The 18,797-nt window shown below is 37.0% G+C and overlaps 2 long non-coding RNA genes across 2 annotated transcripts; both read left to right on the top strand.

Annotated features, from left to right (window-relative positions):
- The first annotated feature begins 973 nt into the window (after positions 1 to 973).
- LOC139943378 (uncharacterized) lies at positions 974 to 3,427 on the top strand. The gene is made up of 4 exons (XR_011786812.1): positions 974 to 1,080; positions 1,691 to 1,789; positions 2,771 to 2,852; positions 3,330 to 3,427. It is a non-coding gene; the product is annotated as an uncharacterized lncRNA (long non-coding RNA).
- A 1,982-nt stretch (positions 3,428 to 5,409) lies between these two features.
- LOC139943372 (uncharacterized) lies at positions 5,410 to 16,229 on the top strand. Its single transcript, XR_011786810.1, has 4 exons — positions 5,410 to 5,761; positions 6,733 to 7,180; positions 8,297 to 8,354; positions 13,241 to 16,229. It is a non-coding gene; the product is annotated as an uncharacterized lncRNA (long non-coding RNA).
- Positions 16,230 to 18,797: the final 2,568 nt, after the last annotated feature.

The raw sequence follows: 18,797 nt of genomic DNA on the forward strand, positions 1-18,797 counted from the left end.
CAGCCAAATTGAAGTTTAGTTTCATTTCGCATTAAGTCTGGTTCATACTTCATGCGAATGCGAATGCGAAGCGATTTTGACGTGAATTTGAGGTCACAACCCTCCTTTTGCAGTGATATTCGCAAGTGAGTTGAGCGGAGTTGAACTGGACTGCAAATTTTTCATTACGAATTTGTGACGTCAACATTCGTATCGCATTCGCATTCGCAGGAAGTATGAACCAGGCTTAAGAAGGTTCTGTCCTTGAATATTCCCCTCATCCCCTTGAATCCATGGAAGCTGAACACACCAAAAACGATCTTTTTTTACCTCTAATTTTCCTCTAATTATTGTGGCAATGTTGTATGATTCTTTGCAGATGGTGCATGTGTGGACAATCTTTAAGAACTGGAAAGAGGCAAAGTATTTTTCTTCACATGTCATTGTAACAGGGCAAAATTGTTACATCCTCCTAAATAGCCCTAACGTTACACACTAGTTTGAAATTTTCAATGTGTTGTATCTCGCTTAAAATAGGCGGATGAACACAAAACAAGCACGTGTCAAAATACAACATTTTTGTCTGCACTGCATGTCTGCATGATAATTTGCGATCAACTCAGAGTTAAAAGGCTGGATTGTGTTTTTATTTTTTTAAACTAGAATTCCCAAAAATGTATCATTCTGAGAACTCACTGACAAAGCTCTAACCAGTACCCACCCGAAGGAGAAATGTTTCAGACACTTACAACACCAAATATTACTTCCCTATTTTGATTTCAACAATCACAGTGATCCTGTTTATGCATGAGTTTCTCTAAACAGTGTTTTGCTGCCAACAATATTTGTCTTCCCCTTTTTTTATGTTGAAAGTTAAACAAACTGATAAAAGTAAAGGAAATGTACTTTAGATTGACTGTATTGATGATGGGTTATGTTTAAACTACTAACTCTTTCAAATTGTGCCTTTTGTTTGTGTTGCAGTTATGCTTAGCATCTCAAAAGAGATTTTGTACCCATCAACAAATAGATGTTCAAGACCAGCCTAGGATGGAGGAGCTGCACTCTCCAGTAGAAAGTTGATTGTTGAACTCCCAAAAGGTTTATCAAAAATATTTACCCCTGGTCCAAAACAAAGCTTTTGATATATTTTCTAACATCACAAGTAGGCCTATTGGCTGGCCACTTAAAGACAAAGTAAACCTTTGGTTTTTGGTTTCCTATATAAATGTACACACTACAACTAATTTGCAACTAACACATCAATAATTTGCATAGGTGATCACGTTTTAGTTTTTGAGATTTTGCAGAAAATCCTGAGTGTATAATTATGTCAAGGCATGAATATTAATCCCCGAGAGGATTACACAATTGGAAAAGTGTTGTGCGGTCACAAATTTTGGGGCAACTGTTTTCTTTTGACATAACCACATTACTTTGAAGTGGAATGTTTCTCAAAATGCTTTTATCAAATGCTGCTGTAGGTTTTAATCCAAAGGTTTTTGTTGTCATTTGATTTAAGAGTTCCAATCCCACCCGAGTAACATGCCTGTGATATTTTTTCACATGACTCGGGACTGAGTATACAGTGCTAACACACATCAGTGTATGGATAAAAACCAAAATTAATAGATTTAAGAGTGATTACCATTTGACGTATACCTTCCCTTTAAAGTTTAAATAGTGATAAAAAATTGTGTTTGTTTTGCAGGCGGGCTTAGCATCTCCAAAGAGGTCTTTTCTTCAGCAAATTGATGTCCAAGACCAGAAGCCTATGGTAGAGGAGCTACAAAACACTCTGCAGTAAAAGGTGAAGTCACCAAAAGTATATTTTAAATATTTCCCCTGGTTGCAAATGGAGCTCTGTAAAAGTTGTGCAGAATACATGTTGTTGCTCTTGTTTAAATACATGTCTAAATCTTTCAGCATTACAACTCCTTCAAGGATGTTCTTATGTTGTTTGGTAATCGTTTCAGAGTTGACAGGCTGGGTTGGTTCTTTTTTATGTCAGGGCCTTATTTCATAGAGCTTCTTAAAGGCAGTGGACACTATTGGTAATTACGCAAAATAATTATCATCATAAAACCTTTATTGATTACGAGTAATGGGGAGAGGTTGATGGTATAAAACATTGTGAGAAACAGCTCCCTCTGAAGTGACATAGTTTTTGAGAAAGAAGTAATTTTTCACGAACTTGATTTCGAGACCTTAAGTTTAGAATTTGAGGTCTCGGAATCAAGCATTAGAAAGCACACAACTTCGTGTGACAAGGGTGTTTTTTCTTTCATTATTATCTCGCAAACTCGACGACCGATTGAGCTCAAATTTTCACAGGTTTGTTATTTTATGCATATGTTGAGATACACCAAGTGAGAAGACTGGTCTTTCACAATTACCAATAGTGTCCAGTGTCTTTAAGCCCTAAAAGTACAACAAAATTACGCTTACCAGAATAAGGTTACATATCTGTGACTGGTATCCTGCTAGTTTTCGTTTAGCGGAAACATTTTAAGCAATATTTTTTTAACAAGATGACCTTTTCAAAGCAATTGACAGCATGGGTTACTTTTGCAAATATTGACTACAATTAAAACATTTCCAATGTGCAAGAGTTCCTCCAATCATATTCTTGCTGCTTTCAATGAATGTTTTGACTTCATTTATTTTTGATTGAAAGTATAAAACAAATACTCGGATAAAAGAATTTATCTGAAACCAATAGTTTTAAAGACACAGGTATTGTTCGTAACAAAATAAATGCTGCAAATTGTGCATTTTGTTTGTGTTACAGTCGGGCTTCATTTCCAAAGAGATCTACCCACCAATGAATAGATGCCCAAGACCAACCTAGGATAAAGGAGCTGCACTCTCCGGTAACTCCCAAAAGGTTTATTAATAATTGTTACCCCTGGTCCCAAATAGAGCTTGTGACTTTGTTTTCTATGAGATATCGTCTAACATCACAAGTATCGCCCGGCCACTTAACGACAGAGTATACAGTTGGTTTATGGAACCGTGCAATTGTTTGAATCCTATATAAATGTACACACTACATGTAACACCTGAAAATTTCAATTTAAAAGGTGATAGGAATATTAATCCCCAGTAGGATTACACATTTTGAGAAGTGTTATGCGATAAAAAATCATCGGCAAACTGTTTTCTTTTGACATAACCACATTACTTTGAAGTGAAATGTTCCTCAAAATGCTTTATACTATCAAATGCTGCTGCAGATTTCTATCCAAAGGTTTTTGTTGTCATTAATTTTAAGAGTGATTACCATTTTACGTATACATTTCGTTTAAAGTCTAAATGTTGAAAAACAATTTATTTTGTTTGGGTGGCAGTCGTTCTTAGCATCTCCAAAGACATCTTTTCTGCAGCAAGTTGATGTCCAAGACAGCAGCCTATGATAGAGGAGCTTCAAAACACTCTGCAGTAAAAGGTGAAGTCACCAAAAGTATACTTTAAATATTTCCCCTGGTTGCAAATGGAGCTCTGTAAAAGTTGTGCAGAATGCATGTTGTTGCTCTTGTTTAAATACATGTCTAAATCTTTCAGCATTACAATTCCTTCAAGGATATTCGTATGTTGTTTGGTAATCGTTTCAGAGTTGACAGGCTGGGTTGGTTCTTTTTTATGTCAGGGCCTTATTTCATAGAGCTGCTTAAGCCCTAAAAGTGCAACAAAATTACGCTTACCAGAATAAGGTTACATATCTGTGACTGGTATCCTGCTAGTTTTTGTTTAGCGGAAAATATTTTAAGCAATATTTTCTGCACAATATTTTCTAAGCAATTGACAGCATGGGTTACTTTTGCAAATATTGACTACAATTAAAACATTTCCAATGTGCAAGAGTTCCTCCAATCATATTCTTGCTGCTTTCAATGAATGTTTCGACTTCATTTATTTTTGATTGAAAGTATAAAACAAATACTCGGATAAAAGAATTTATCTGAAACCAATAGTTTTAAAGACACAGGTATTGTTCTTAACAAAATAAATGCTGCAAATTGTGCATTTTGTTTGTGTTACAGTCAGGCTTCATTTCCAAAGAGATTTACCCACCAATAAATAGATGCCCAAGACCAACCTAGGATAAAGGAGCTGCACTCTCCGGTAACTCCCAAAAGGTTTATTAATAATTGTTACCCCTGGTCCCAAATAGAGCTTGTGACTTTGTTTTCTATGAGATATCGTCTAACATCACAAGTATCGCCCGGCCACTTAACGACAGAGTATACAGTTGGTTTATGGAACCGTGCAATTGTTTGAATCCGATATAAATGTACACACTATTATTATTATTATTATTATTATTATTATTATTATTATTATTTATTCAGCCATTTCAACAATACATGACAATACAAAAAATACTTCCAGATGGGCTAGGAGAAACAAAAGCAAAATAATTACTGTGGTCCATAGACCTTCCTCCCCACTTCTGGTTGTAATACAAGTAATAAAACGAGTAATAAAATATGTATAAAGCAATTCATGTACAAAAAGATAGGAAAGTTAACTATAAATAAAACATGTCTATGTACATCAAAATTTGGCAACTGAAACAAAAAATAATATAAAGCATGGACTATTTGAGATAGAACCAGTTTTAGGAGTGAAAAATTTGAGAAACTACATGTAACATCTGAAAATTTCATTTTTAGAAGGTGATTGCCTTTTTTGAGATATGGCCAAAAATCCGGAGCAATTTTTATGTCCAGGCAGGACTACTAATCCCTAAAATGATTACACAATATGAGAAGGGTTGTATGATAACCCTTCTCAGATTCATACTTTGGGGCTTAAAAACTTTTGCCTTTTTCAAATAACCACATTACTTCAAAGTGAAATGTTTCTCAAAATGCTTTATACTATCAAATGCTGCTGTGTGTTTCTAACCAAAGGTTATAATTGTCATGAGTTTTAAGAGTGATTACCAAACATAATACCTTCCCTTTATCAACGTTGAAAAACGTTGATTTTGTTTGGTTTACAGGCGGGCTTAGCATCTCCAACTATATATTTATGTCAGCAAGTTGATGTCTATAAGACGAGCTACAATAAGGAGCTACTATAAGGAGCTACAAAACACTCTCCAGTAACAGGTGAAGTCACCAAAAGTATACATCAAATATTTCCCCTGGTTGAGTTCTGTACAGTTGTGCAAAATAGTCGTTCCCCAGTTACACAAGTTTTAACTTGTTTAAAGACAAGTTTGATTGTTGCAGCAAATTACAAAGTCCTTCAAGGATGTTGGTATGTTGTTTTCTCAATCATTTCAGAGTTGACAGGCTTGGTTGGTTTCTTTTTGTGCATTCCTTAAAGATTTTGGAAAAGACCCCAAATTTTGGTCACGTAAACACAAACATCAAGACATTTTGTTAATGTTATCAACAGCTCTCCATGTGGGATGATAGACTTGCTAAACTTCCATCGAGAACGATCATGGACATGAGTGCTTCAGAAGAGCTCCCCCCGGTGCTGAATCAATTTGGGCTAAATTGAGGTGCCTCAACAGACTTAGAACATCAACTGGCCGGTGCAAGGTGTCTCTTAAGAAGTGGGGATATCTGGACTCTGAAGACGTAACCTGCATATGTGGGACAGAGTCACAAACTATGGAGCACCTCCTGAGATGCCCTTCCCCCTACTGGAGCAAGAATGCAGAACTGAGTACCTTGCAGAGAGAACAACGATATTGCTTGGAGCTGTGTTCAGTTCTGGCTGAAACACAACATCGAAGAAGAAGCTCTCAATTGCTCATTACCTAGTAAGTTTTTATCCTAATAATTGTTTTGAGTTATAGCAATAGTTTCCAGTGCCTTCAACCACTGATTATTGAAAGTTGTTCATTTTATTTGTTTTGTTATAGAGAAGCTGCACTCCCCTAGCAAAATGTTAATTCACTAAAATATATACTCATTATCACTCATCCCTGGTATCAACTGGAACTTTGTAATTTTGTTAAGTTTTAATTGTTTAATCGTTCCAGGGGTGGATTTCACAAAGAGTTAGGACCAGTCTTATCTTGAGTTAGGATGAGTTACTAGTCCTAACTTAGGACTAGCTGTACATTTTTGATATCTCTTAGGACTAGTCCTAAGTTAGGAATCATTCAAAGGTATTTGTGTCTTCTTTGGCAATCGTTCTTAGAGTTGACAGGTTCGGTTGTGTTGTTATGTCAGGGTTTTTTGATTTTGCAAAGCTTAACAAAGCGAGACAAACTTTCAGCATTTGAATCTTAATGTTGCGCATGCAACTTGCCAGACATAGTTTCATTCTCAATTGACATCCCCCTCCGATCACTGTTGCAAAAGTTTTGTTCCAACATTCAAAATATTCCTGTCATGCATGGGTTTCTCCATTCATTTTCTTGCTGCTTTCAAGTAAATGAGTTATCTTCATTTAAGTTTGATCAGAAGTATAACTCAAACTAAAGTAAATTATCTAAAACCGACTAATTTAATGATGAACCAAGGAAGCACTTTAAGACTAAAAAAACACTTTGTCGAGCTTTTGTCGCAACAACTGCTTCATCATAGTTGTTGCATCATAGTTGAGCTACTCTCTACAGCACTAGTAGACGTCTATACGTCTCACAATGTTTTATACTTAAACGGCTCTCCATTGCTTGTTACCAAGTAAGTTTTTATGCTAACAATTGGTGTGAGTAATTACCAACAGTGTCCACTGCCTTTAAACACTAAATTTTTTAAATTTTGCAATTTGTTTTTGTTTCAGTCGGGCTTAGCATCTCCAAGGAGCTACCTGTTAAGAAGTAGATGTCCAAGGTAAAAGATCTACACTCTACAGCAGTAGACTGTGTCTACACAAGTTTGCTACGGATGGCCTTTGATGTGCACTGGGAAGACTATATGCCCAACTCCCAGCTCTCCGCTGCCCTACCAAGAGTATCTGTCAAGATCAGGGAACGAAGGATGAGGCTGCCTGGCCACTGTGTTTGCCATCCAGAGCTAGCTGTGAGCCCCCTAGTTCTTTGGGAACCCTTCGATGGAAACAGAAGCAAAGGCAGAGGAGACTAACATTCGTAGATCAGCTGAAGGAGGACGCAACACAGCAAGAAACAACTAAGCTTCAGACGCTGATGGATGCATGCAAGACAACCATCAGCGTTTCCCAAGATGGCGTTGGCGGAAGACCACGCTTGCTCAACTCACTCCAGCAAAAGGTACATTTACGACACTTTCCGCTTATCAATTACCCCTGACACTAAATGGAGCTCTAATTTTGTCATTCTTTGCAGCAGTACAATGTGGAGCTATTTTTGATCTTTTGTTATAGCTGCAAAGTTCAATTCATTCAAAGATATTTGGATATTGTTTGCAACCCTTTCAGAGTTTACATTTTTGGTTGGATTGGGTTAATTTTTGTCAGGGTTAAAAGATTTTGGGAAACTCCCCAAGGAAGCTATTAAACATGTTAAACTCATTTTGCAAGACAAGTTATGAGCATTCTGCTCTTTTTATTGCGCGTGCCATTTGTGAGATAAGTTTCTTGCCGAGAGAGAAATCAATGATAATAAAGTTCTTACAAGCATCAATCTTCAAGAAGATGACATCCCCTGCAACAATCAAAATATTCCTGTCAGGCATGAGTTCCTCCTATTGTTTTCTTGCTGCTTTCAAATAAATAAGTTATCTTCATTTAAGTTTGATCAAAAGTATAACTCAAAGAAAATCAAATTATCTAAAACTTTAAGGAAGCACTTCACTTTAAAAAAAAAACTACTTCATCATAGTTTTTGCTTCAAAGCTGATACAGTTTTTTCGTAACTAAGCTTTAAAGCAATTGTACCCCTGCGGTCCAGAAAAAAAATTAAAAGTTCACACATTTACAAATAACTTACAGGGTTTACAGAAGGCAATGGTGAAAGACTTCTCTTGAAATATATTTCATGAAATGCTTTACTTTTTGAGAAAACAGCAATACAATATAAATTCTCGTTAACGAGAATTACGGATTTATTTTAAACACATGTCATGACACGGCGAAATGCGCGGAAACAAGGGTGGGTTTTTCCATTGTTTTCTCCTGACTCCGATGACCGATTGAGCTTAAATTTTCACAGGTTTGTTATTTGAAATAGAAATTGTGTACACAAAGTGTGGGACTTGGACAACACTGTTTACCGAAAGGGTCCAATGGCTTTAAGTGCTACATTACCACTACCTTGCTTATTTTATCAACCATACTAACATGGCTTTTTCTATCATTGTGATACTGACATTGTGATTCTTAAACACTAAATTTTTTTAATTTTGCAATTTGTTTGTGTTTGAGTCAGATTCAGCATACCCAAGATGCCCAAGACCAGCATATAGAGTTTCACTCTCCAGTAAAAGGTAAAATTACAAAACTAAATGCTTATCAATTACCTGTGACACTGAATGGAGCTCTGGTATGTGTTGCTCTTTAATAAATGCCACTAATACCTCTGCTTGTTGCCGACCCCCCCTCTGGTGGTATGTTACTGGGTGTCAATCTGTAATTAGTGCCATCCCAGTCCTAGCCTTTGTATGGTTAGGAGCCAACCTGAAGCTGACACAAGTATCCACAGTGCCCTTATCATGTTCTGTCTTGGTTAAAGAAACAGAAATAGGTTTTTATTTATAAGGCGGTCCATCCCTGCTACATTTCTAAAGTTTGATGTCTACCATTGAATGGCTGCCATGCATTGCAATGGTGCTCCAATGGTAACTTTATGGTTTACCAGTGGGTAAATCCATTGGTTGTTCTTAAGGGGACTTCTGCACCATCCCCTCAGGTGCTGGTAGTTGTTTGTTACCCGTTGACCAAACTTCCCCATTGAATGGGCAATGCCCCCCTCCTCTCTCCATCCAGTCGTGGTTTGTGCAGTTCCAGCTCTGTCGGGCATTGGTCTGACCAATCCGGCCATTGTATTGGTGGGATATGCTTTGTCCCACTATCCATATTTTGGCTTTGCGCCTCTACCTTCCATGCTTTGATGGTTGGGTCCTGTAATCCTTCTATAGCAAACTGGGACTTTAATCAAGCCCACATTTGCTCTTTCGTCCAGCATTAGTTCGACCAACTCGGCGCAGGTGATAGTGAGATTATCCTTTGTCCCACTACCCCCTATATTTTTCTTTCTGCCACTCCCTTCCATGTTGTGACATGGGTATAATATTTTCCTACTGGTTGTATGCCACTGGTTGCCAATGTTGCTTAACTTTACTTTCTTGAGCGACAGACCTTTGGTTGTATGCCACTGGTTGCGAATGTTGCTTAACTTTTACTTTCTTGAGCAGCAGACCTTTAGTTGTATGCAACTGGTTGCCAATGCTGCTTAACTTTACTTTCTTGAGCGACAGACCTTTGGTTGTATGCCACTGGTTGCCAATAATGCTTAACTTTACTTTCTTGAGCGACAGACCTTTGGTTGTATGCCACTGGTTGCCAATGTTGCTTAACTTTTACTTTCTCGAGTGACAGACCTTTGGTTGTATGCCACTGGTTGCCAATGTTGCTTAACTTCACTTTCTTGAGCGACAGACCTTTGGTGGTATGCTACTGATTGCCAATGTTGTTTAACTTTACTTTCTTGAGCGACAGACCTTTGGTTGTATGCCACTGGTTGCCAATGTTGCTTAACTTTACTTTCTTGAGCAACAGACCTTTGGTGGTATGCCACTGGTTGCCAATGTTGCTTAACTTTTACTTTCTTGAGTATCATACCTTTGGTTGTATGCCACTGGTTGCCAATTTTGCTTAACTTTACTATCTCGAGCGACAGACCTTTGGTTGTATGCCACTGGTTGACAATGTTGCTTAACTTTACTTTCTTGAGCGACAGACCTTTGGTTGTATGCCACTGGTTGCCAATGTTGCTTAACTTTATTTTCTTCAGTGACAGACCTTTGGTTGTATGCCACTGGTTGCCAATGTTGCTTAACTTTTACTTTCTTGAGTGACAGACCTTTGGTTGTATGCCACTGGTTGCCAATGTTGCTTAACTTTACTTACTTGAGTGACAGACCTTTGGTTGTATGCCACTGGTTGCCAGTGTTGCTTAACTTTTACTTTCTTGAGTGACAGACCTTTGGTTGTATGCCACTGGTTGCCAATGTTGCTTAACTTTACTTACTTGAGCGGCAGACCTTTGGTTGTATGCCACTGGTTGCCAATGTTGCTTAACTTTACTTACTTGAGTGACAGACCTTTGGTTGTATGCCACTGGTTGCCAGTGTTGCTTAAATTTTACTTTCTTGAGCGACAGACCTTTGGTTGTATGCTACTGGTTGCCAATGTTGCTTAACTTTACTTTCGTGAGCAACAGACCTTTGGGTGTATGCTACTGGTTGCCAATGTTGCTTAACTTTTACTTTCTTGAGTATCATACCTTTGGTTGTATGCCACTGGTTGCCAATGTTGCTTAACTTTACTATCTCGAGCGACAGACCTTTGGTTGTATGCCACTGGTTGCCAATGTTGCTTAACTTTACTTTCTTGACCAACAGAACTTTGATTGTATGCCACTGGTTGCCAATGTTGCTTAACTTTATTTTCTTGAGCGACAGACCTTTGGTTGTACGCCACTGGTTGCCAATTGTTGCTTAACTTTATTTTCTTCAGTGACAGACCTTTGGTTGTATGCCACTGGTTGCCAATGTTGCTTAACTTTACTATCTCGAGCGACAGACCTTTGGTTGTATGCCACTGGTTGCCAATGTTGCTTAACTTTACTTTCTTGACCAACAGAACTTTGATTGTATGCCACTGGTTGCCAATGTTGCTTAACTTTATTTTCTTGAGCGACAGACCTTTGGTTGTACGCCACTGGTTGCCAATTGTTGCTTAACTTTATTTTCTTCAGTGACAGACCTTTGGTTGTATGCCACTGGTTGCCAATGTTGCTTAACTTTACTATCTCGAGCGACAGACCTTTGGTTGTATGCCACTGGTTGCCAATGTTGCTTAACTTTACTTTCTTGAGCGGCAGACCTTTGGTTGTATGCCACTGGTTGCCAATGTTGCTTAACTTTACTTACTTGAGCGACAGACCTTTGGTTGTATGCCACTGGTTGCCAGTGTTGCTTAAATTTTACTTTCTTGAGCGACAGACCTTTGGTTGTATGCTACTGGTTGCCAATGTTGCTTAACTTTTACTTTCTTGAGCAACAGACCTTTGGTTGTATGCTACTGGTTGCCAATGTTGCTTAACTTTTACTTTCTGGAGCAACAGACCTTTGGTTGTATGCCAATGGTTGCCAATGTTGCTTAACTTTTACTTTCTGGAGCAACAGACCTTTGGTTGTATGCCACTGGTTGCCAATGTTGCTTAACTTTACTATCTCGAGCGACAGACCTTTGGTTGTATGCCACTGGTTGCCAATGTTGCTTAACTTTACTTTCTTGACCGACAGAACTTTGATTGTATGCCACTGGTTGCCAATGTTGCTTAACTTTATTTTCTTGAGCGACAGACCTTTGGTTGTACGCCACTGGTTGCCAATTGTTGCTTAACTTTACTTTATTGAGCGACAGACCTTTGGTTGTATGCCACTGGTTGCCAATGTTGCTTAACTTTATTTTCTTCAGTGACAGACCTTTGGTTGTATGCCACTGGTTGCCAATGTTGCTTAACTTTACTATCTCGAGCGACAGACCTTTGGTTGTATGCCACTGGTTGCCAATGTTGCTTAACTTTACTTTCTTGAGCGACAGAACTTTGATTGTATGCCACTGGTTGCCAATGTTGCTTAACTTTATTTTCTTGAGCGACAGACCTTTGGTTGTACGCCACTGGTTGCCAATGTTGCTTAACTTTACTTTATTGAGCGACAGACCTTTGGTTGTATGCCACTGGTCGCCAATGTTGCTAAACTTTATTTTCTTGAGTGACAGACCTCTGTTTGTATGCCAATGGTTGCCAATTATGCTAAACTTTACTTTCTTGAGCGACAGAACTTTGGTTGTATGCCACTGGTTGACAGTGTTGCTTAACTTTACTTTCTTGAGCGACAGACCTTTGGTTGTATGCCACTGGTTGCCAATGTTGCTTAACTTTTACTTTCTTGAGTGACAGACCTTTGGTTGTATGCCACTGGTTGCCAATGTTGCTTAACTTTACTTACTTGAGTGACAGACCTTTGGTTAAATGCCACTGGTTGCCAATGTTGCTTAACTTTACTTACTTGAGCGGCAGACCTTTGGTTGTATGCCACTGGTTGCCAATAATGCTTAACTTCACTTACTTGAGTGGCACACCTTTGGTTGTATGCCACTGGTTGCCAGTGTTGCTTAACTTTTACTTTCTTGAGTGACCGACCTTTGGTGGTATGCCACTGGTTGCCAATGTTGCTTGACTTTACTTACTTGAGTGACAGACCTTTGGTTGTATGCCACTGGTTGCCAATGTTGCTTAACTTTACTTTCTTGAGTGACAGACCTTTGGTTGTATGCCACTGGTTGCCAATGTTGCTTAACTTTACTTTCTCGAGCGGCAGACCTTTGGTTGTACGCCACTGGCTGCCAATTGTTGCTTAACTTTACTTTCTTGAGCGACAGACCTGTGGTTGTATGTCACTGGTTGCCAATGTTGCTTAACTTTACTTACTAGAGTGACAGACCTTTGGTTGTATGCTACTGGTTGCCAATGTTGCTTAATTTTACTGTCTCGAGCGACAGACCTTTGGTTGTATGCCACTGGTTGCCAATGTTGCTTAACTTTACTTACTTTAGCGACAGACCTTTGGTTGTATGCCACTGGTTGCCAATGTTGCTTTACTTTACTTTCTTGAGCAACAGACCTTTGGTTGTATGCCACTGGTTGCCAATGTTGCTTTACTTTACTTTCTTGAGCAACAGACCTTTGGTTAAATGCCACTGGTTGCCAATGTTGCTTTACTTTACTTACTTGAGCAACAGACCTTTGGTAGTATGCCACTGGTTGCCCATGTTGCTTAACTTTACTTTCTTGAGCAGCAGGCCTGTTCTGCTATGCCACTGATTGCTGAAGTTGGTTGATTGCTGAAGTTGGTTCACTGTTGCTTTTTCTCGGACCAATGCAACACAGGTGATAGTAAGCTATCTTTGTTCCCACTACCCTCTACTTTCTTTTGGCTTAGAAAGTATTTTGGAAAATACCTTAGCAAGCTTCATTTTAAACCTTAATTTCAAGACAAACTTGTAGCTGTTGGTAGTGTAAATTGTGCATTTAAATTTGCTAGCTGATTTTAATCTCTGGTCTTCAAATTTGACCTTTCAGAGACGGAGATAAAGGGAATAGTGTCCTGAAAAGACGTGCAGAATGGATTCACCACTACTGATATCAACAAGGATACTGGGTATAAAGGAGAGCAACTTGTATTAAAACATCGCTACTGTCAAGACAACTTGGTTGCAAGCAATTATGGATGTAACAAATAGTTTGTTGTCCTAAACAGTAAGGTGTTGTAGTGTTTTTATGAACTGAATAAGCTCCAATATATTCAGATCACTGTCGCTCGCCTTGTGGAACAGTCTCCAAGAAATGAGCACATCATCCCTATTCTTCGCTGTCTCTACTGGCTGCCAATCAAGGATCGCATTGTGTTCAAGCCAATCTTGCTGAATTACAAGTCTCATCATGGTCTCACTCCTGCATGTAACTCTGAACTTATAAACTCATATACACCTCCTCGTTGTCTTTTGCTCATCATCTTATTGCTACTGCAAGGTCCCCATAGAGTCTCTACTTCGCATTATGGGGGTTGATGCTGCTCCCATTTTAAGGAACAGTCTTCCTCTTATTGTTCGCAAAGCTACTTCGGTCACTTTCTTCAAGAGTCGTCTGAAAACTCATCTGTTTTCGAAATAATGATGCACATTTTGTGCTTTTAATTCTCGTTTTAAATGATCAATTCTAAGTTGTTTTCATGGCCAGATGCTGAGGATCTTGGCTAAGGGTGTAAGTGCTAGTAACCTCTCCCCTTTTCAAATATGTTTTTGAGTTAATATTGCACTTCTTGTGCTTTTAATAATGGTTTTAGTGGATCATTTCAGTGTTGTTTTTCATGGCCAGATGCTGAGGATCTTGGCTAAGGGTGTAAGTGCTGGTAACCTCTCCCCTTTTAAATATGTTTTCTTTTAATGGTATTCTTACTTTTGTGTAGAGGTGTGAAGGCACTGGACACTATTGGTAATAACTCCCCAAAAAAATTAGCATAAAAATGTTATTGTTTAACTTGCAATGGAGAGCTATTGGTAGTAAAAAACAGTGTGAGAAAGGGCTGCTACTGACGTAGTGTAGTTTTTGTGAATGAAGTAAATTCTCAGTCAGATAATAAAAGATTTCAGCTGAAGCCTTCTATTATGCATCTGAAAGCACACAAAGTAATTTTCTTTTATTATTCTCTTGCAACTTTGATGATCAATTGTGCCCAAATTTGTTATTTTATGCATATGTTGGGATAAACCAAGTGAGAATACTGGTCTTTGACAATTACCAAAGGTGTCCAGTGCCTTTAAAAGCATCTTTCATTATTGTTAAAATGACTTTATTAACATCTTGTAAATAAGTACACCATTGCAAGCAAGCACAAATGCGATTTTTATGTGCTTTGAAATTGCGATAAATTGCAAATTCTATAATTAGACACTTTTATGTGAAACAAGTTTAAGTCTGGAATGTGTGGGAGACTACAGCGTTTTGAAGGCATGTCACCCCAGTATGATGTCTTGCAGTGTATCCCATTATAGTCTGTCTCTTATCATGGGAGTATCAGCTCCTATAATGGTGACATTGTGAGATTGCACTTATCATGCGAAGGTGCGTGCCACTTCTGCATTGATGCAGAGGTGTGTGCCGCTTCTGCTTTGTGCGGAGGTGTGTGCTGCTTCTTCACGGTCAAACTCCCATAGGCTCAGGCAAAGATAGCCCATCAATAAACTATGTCAAAGAAATCCCTCCAAAAAGCAATGTTAAGCAAAAATAGAATAGAACAAACTAGCCCTTACACTAATCTTGCAACAAAAAATACATCAGCTTTGGGAGACGACAGCGTTTTGAAGGCATCTCACCCCAGTATGATGTCTTGCAGTGTATCCCATTATAGTCTGTCTCTTATCATGGGAGTATCAGCTCCTATAATGGTGACATTGTGAGATTGCACTTATCATGCGAAGGTGCGTGCCACTTCTGCATTGATGCGGAGGTGTGTGCCACTTCTGCCTTGTGTGGAGGTGCGTGCTGCTTCTTCACGGTCAAACTCCCATAGGCTCAGGCAAAGATAGCCCATCAATAAACTATGTCAAAGAAATCCCTCCAAAAAGCAATGTTAAGCAAAAATAGAATAGAACAAACTAACCCTTACACTAATCTTGCAACAAAAAATACATCAGCTTTGGGAGACGACAGCGTTTTGAAGGCATCTCACCCCAGTATGATGTCTTGCAGTGTATCCCATTATAGTCTGTCTCTTATCATGGGAGTATCAGCTCCTATAATGGTGACATTGTGAGATTGCACTTATCATGCGAAGGTGCGTGCCACTTCTGCATTGATGCGGAGGTGTGTGCCGCTTCTGCCTTGTGCGGAGGTGCGTGCTGCTTCTTCACGGTCAAACTCCCCTAGGCTCAGGCAAAGATAGCCCATCAATTTACTAAGTTGAAGAATTCCCCCAAAAAGATAGGCCAAGTTTGAAACTGAAATAAAATGCTTGCAGTGGTGTACTTATTTTTGTTAAACTATATGCATTACTATTTATGAATTGTGATGTTAAACAACTATCATGGGTGTTTACAAACGTTTATGTTTAACTAATTACTATTTGTGAGTTGTGATGTTAAACGTTATCACGGGTGTTTACATAAGTTTATGTTTTAAACTGTATGAATTACTATTTGTGAGTTGTGATGTTAAACGTTATCATGGGTGTTTACAGTACCTTTGGCTAGTTGTTTGTAGAACCTAAATAAATATTCACTAGTTAAATTTGTTGGTATAGAAACGAGGTTGCTGCTTAAGTGTGAGTCGTGCGGATATCAAGTTGTCGTGCATTGTAAATATCGCGGAAATATCACGTTTGTTTCTTCTTATAGGTCTTCTTTGTATAAAATACATAAATGTACGAGAACGCCTCATCGTATCATAAAAAATAGCAATAGTACTAATCTAACTCCAAAATTAATCCCCAAATTGTATGTGTACACACAAAATATAAGTTTAAAAAAAAGACACACACAAACAAAATTACAAATAATAAGTAAACTAAAATTAATCAATGTTTTAAAATTTATTTGGCATTTAACACATCTAACAATGATTTTGTTATGAATATTTTATTCCAAAAACTCAAAAATGTTCAATCTAAAAGAAGTTCTATATTAATAATTTCTAACCTTTGAGAAATCATGTGATTTTAGTTTTCTGCATGTTGCAAATTATGACCTTGGTCAAATTGATAAATTTATGAACATTTATATGACAAAATTTAATATATAGAAAATTTAACAACCAACATTTATAAATGTTATGTTTTCAGTACTAACTACAATGAATTAAGAACTAACTTAAACATAACAATTTTACAAATAATAACCATTAGTTTTAGGCTACAAGATGTTTATAATTTCCTATTCAAAAATGTTCAATCTAAAAGAAGTTCTATACTAATAATTTCTAACCTTTGAGAAAATCATATAATTGTGTTACTGAATGTTGCAAATTATGTCATTGGTCGAATTGATAAATTTATGAACATTTATATAACCAAATTCAATATATAGAAAATTTAACAACCAATATTTATTAATGTTATGTTTTCAGTACTAACTACAATGAATTAAGAACTAACTTATACATAACAATGTTACAAGTAATAATCATAAGTTTTAGGCCGCAAGATGTTTTTATTTTCCCATTTAAAATCTGTAATCTTTTATAGGGATAACATGTTGTTTTTGTACATCACTTACAAGAAGATTTGTTAAAAGGTTGTGTCAGAGTGTGAGTCGAGCGGACATAAAGTCATCGCGCGTTGAAGATATTGCGACCAATATCAAAGTTTCTATATTGTTGAAGGACATTATTCACTAACAAATTAACATAATAACAAGGGTGTTAACACGGGTGTTACAACAAATTATAGAGTTGGGCAACATCATAAGGAATAAATAATTAGCCATGACATTTATTAAAACAAAATATAAATGATTTGTAGCTAGGGCTTTGTTGACAACAGAGTCTGTCAAAACATACATTAAAATGAATCTAACCACTAACATGCAAAAAATAAATGAAATAAATCCCATGATTCAAATATACTTCAAATATAAATATACTAACAAATAACCACATGACAAAATAACATGTTAAACTAACCACTAACATAAATTTCATGATTCAATTAAATATACTAACAAGTAACCACAATTACAATTTATAGTTTATAGTTATTAAGAATTTTGTTTAATAGTTCTAAATTTGACACTACATGTAATTGATGAAGGTTCTGTAGTGTGTTCTACAAACTTTTCATAAATAAAATTAGGTTTTGAATAAAAATATTAGTAATGTTATTTGAGTGAAAAAGAAACCTAGCTTATTCTATGATGCGTTATTTGCTTAAAAATGTTAACTGTTAAATGTTGTATTACTTCAGTATTAACAATTCATTAAGTGTAATAAAAACAAAATGAAAGGGTTGCACAAACATGTACTAGGCACTACAAGTTCATAAAATATTTAGTAACGACGTCAAAGGAAATATTCGGGTATGAATTAGCGCTGCCGAGATCGGAGAGACGTTTATACGGGTCGATGCATGGATTGATTAAGCAGTACGTAAAAACAGCCTCGTTTCTAGAAAGGTATCTAGAAAGGTGTTAAGAAAATAGATGATTTTCTGTGAATATTTAAACAGTGTTTTAAAAGTACATCATGTTTATATGATTATAGGGTTATATCAGTGTGTTTAAAGGACAATATGTTTATACGTTTAATACGATTATACATTTATACGGGTCGAAGCATCAGTTAAATTAAGTCGTGCAAAAAGACAGCCTCGTTTCTAGAAAGTAATCTTGTAATACAATAACTCTGTTAAGAAAATAAAGACTTGATTTTCTGTGAATACTTAATCAGTGTGTTTAAAGGAAAATATGTTTATACGATTATTACGATTATACGATTAATACGATTATACGTTAATACGGGTCGAAGCATCAGTTAAATAAAGTCGTGCGAAAAGACAGCCTCGTTTCTAGAAGGTATCTTGTACTACAAGAACTGTGTTAAGAAAATAAAGACTTGATTATATGTGAGTATTTAATCAGTGCTTATAAAGGGCAGTGAACGATCCTGTTTGACTTTAAAAACAAAGTTTGAGTTATCTTTGATATTGTAAAACAAATTTGTGTATTGTACTTTAAGAAATGTTCTCTTAATGAGGCATGTGTAGGAGGTGATGGTAATACAAGAACTGTGTTAAAAAAATAAAGACATAATTATCTGTGAATATTTAATCAGTGTGTTTAAAGGTCAGCGACGATCCTCTTTTGACTTTAAAAATAAAGTTCGAGTTATCTTTGATATTGTAAAACAAATTTGTGTATTGTACTTTAAGAAATGTTCTCTTAATTGAGGCATGTGTAGGAGGTGATGTTAATAAAATGTCATGTTAAAATCTCGAATAACGTCGTCGGTGTCGTTCGTATAAACAGGCGCTGCAGAAATTGGACGTTAATTCACTACTGGATCGATGCGTCTATTAAACCGTGTAATATGGCAGCCTCGCTTTTGGTACGTACTGTTTAATACTTGAATTGTGACAATGGTGAATTTA

Source organism: Asterias amurensis, chromosome 1, assembly GCF_032118995.1.
Source record: "Asterias amurensis chromosome 1, ASM3211899v1".
Lineage (NCBI taxonomy): Eukaryota > Metazoa > Echinodermata > Asteroidea > Forcipulatida > Asteriidae > Asterias > Asterias amurensis.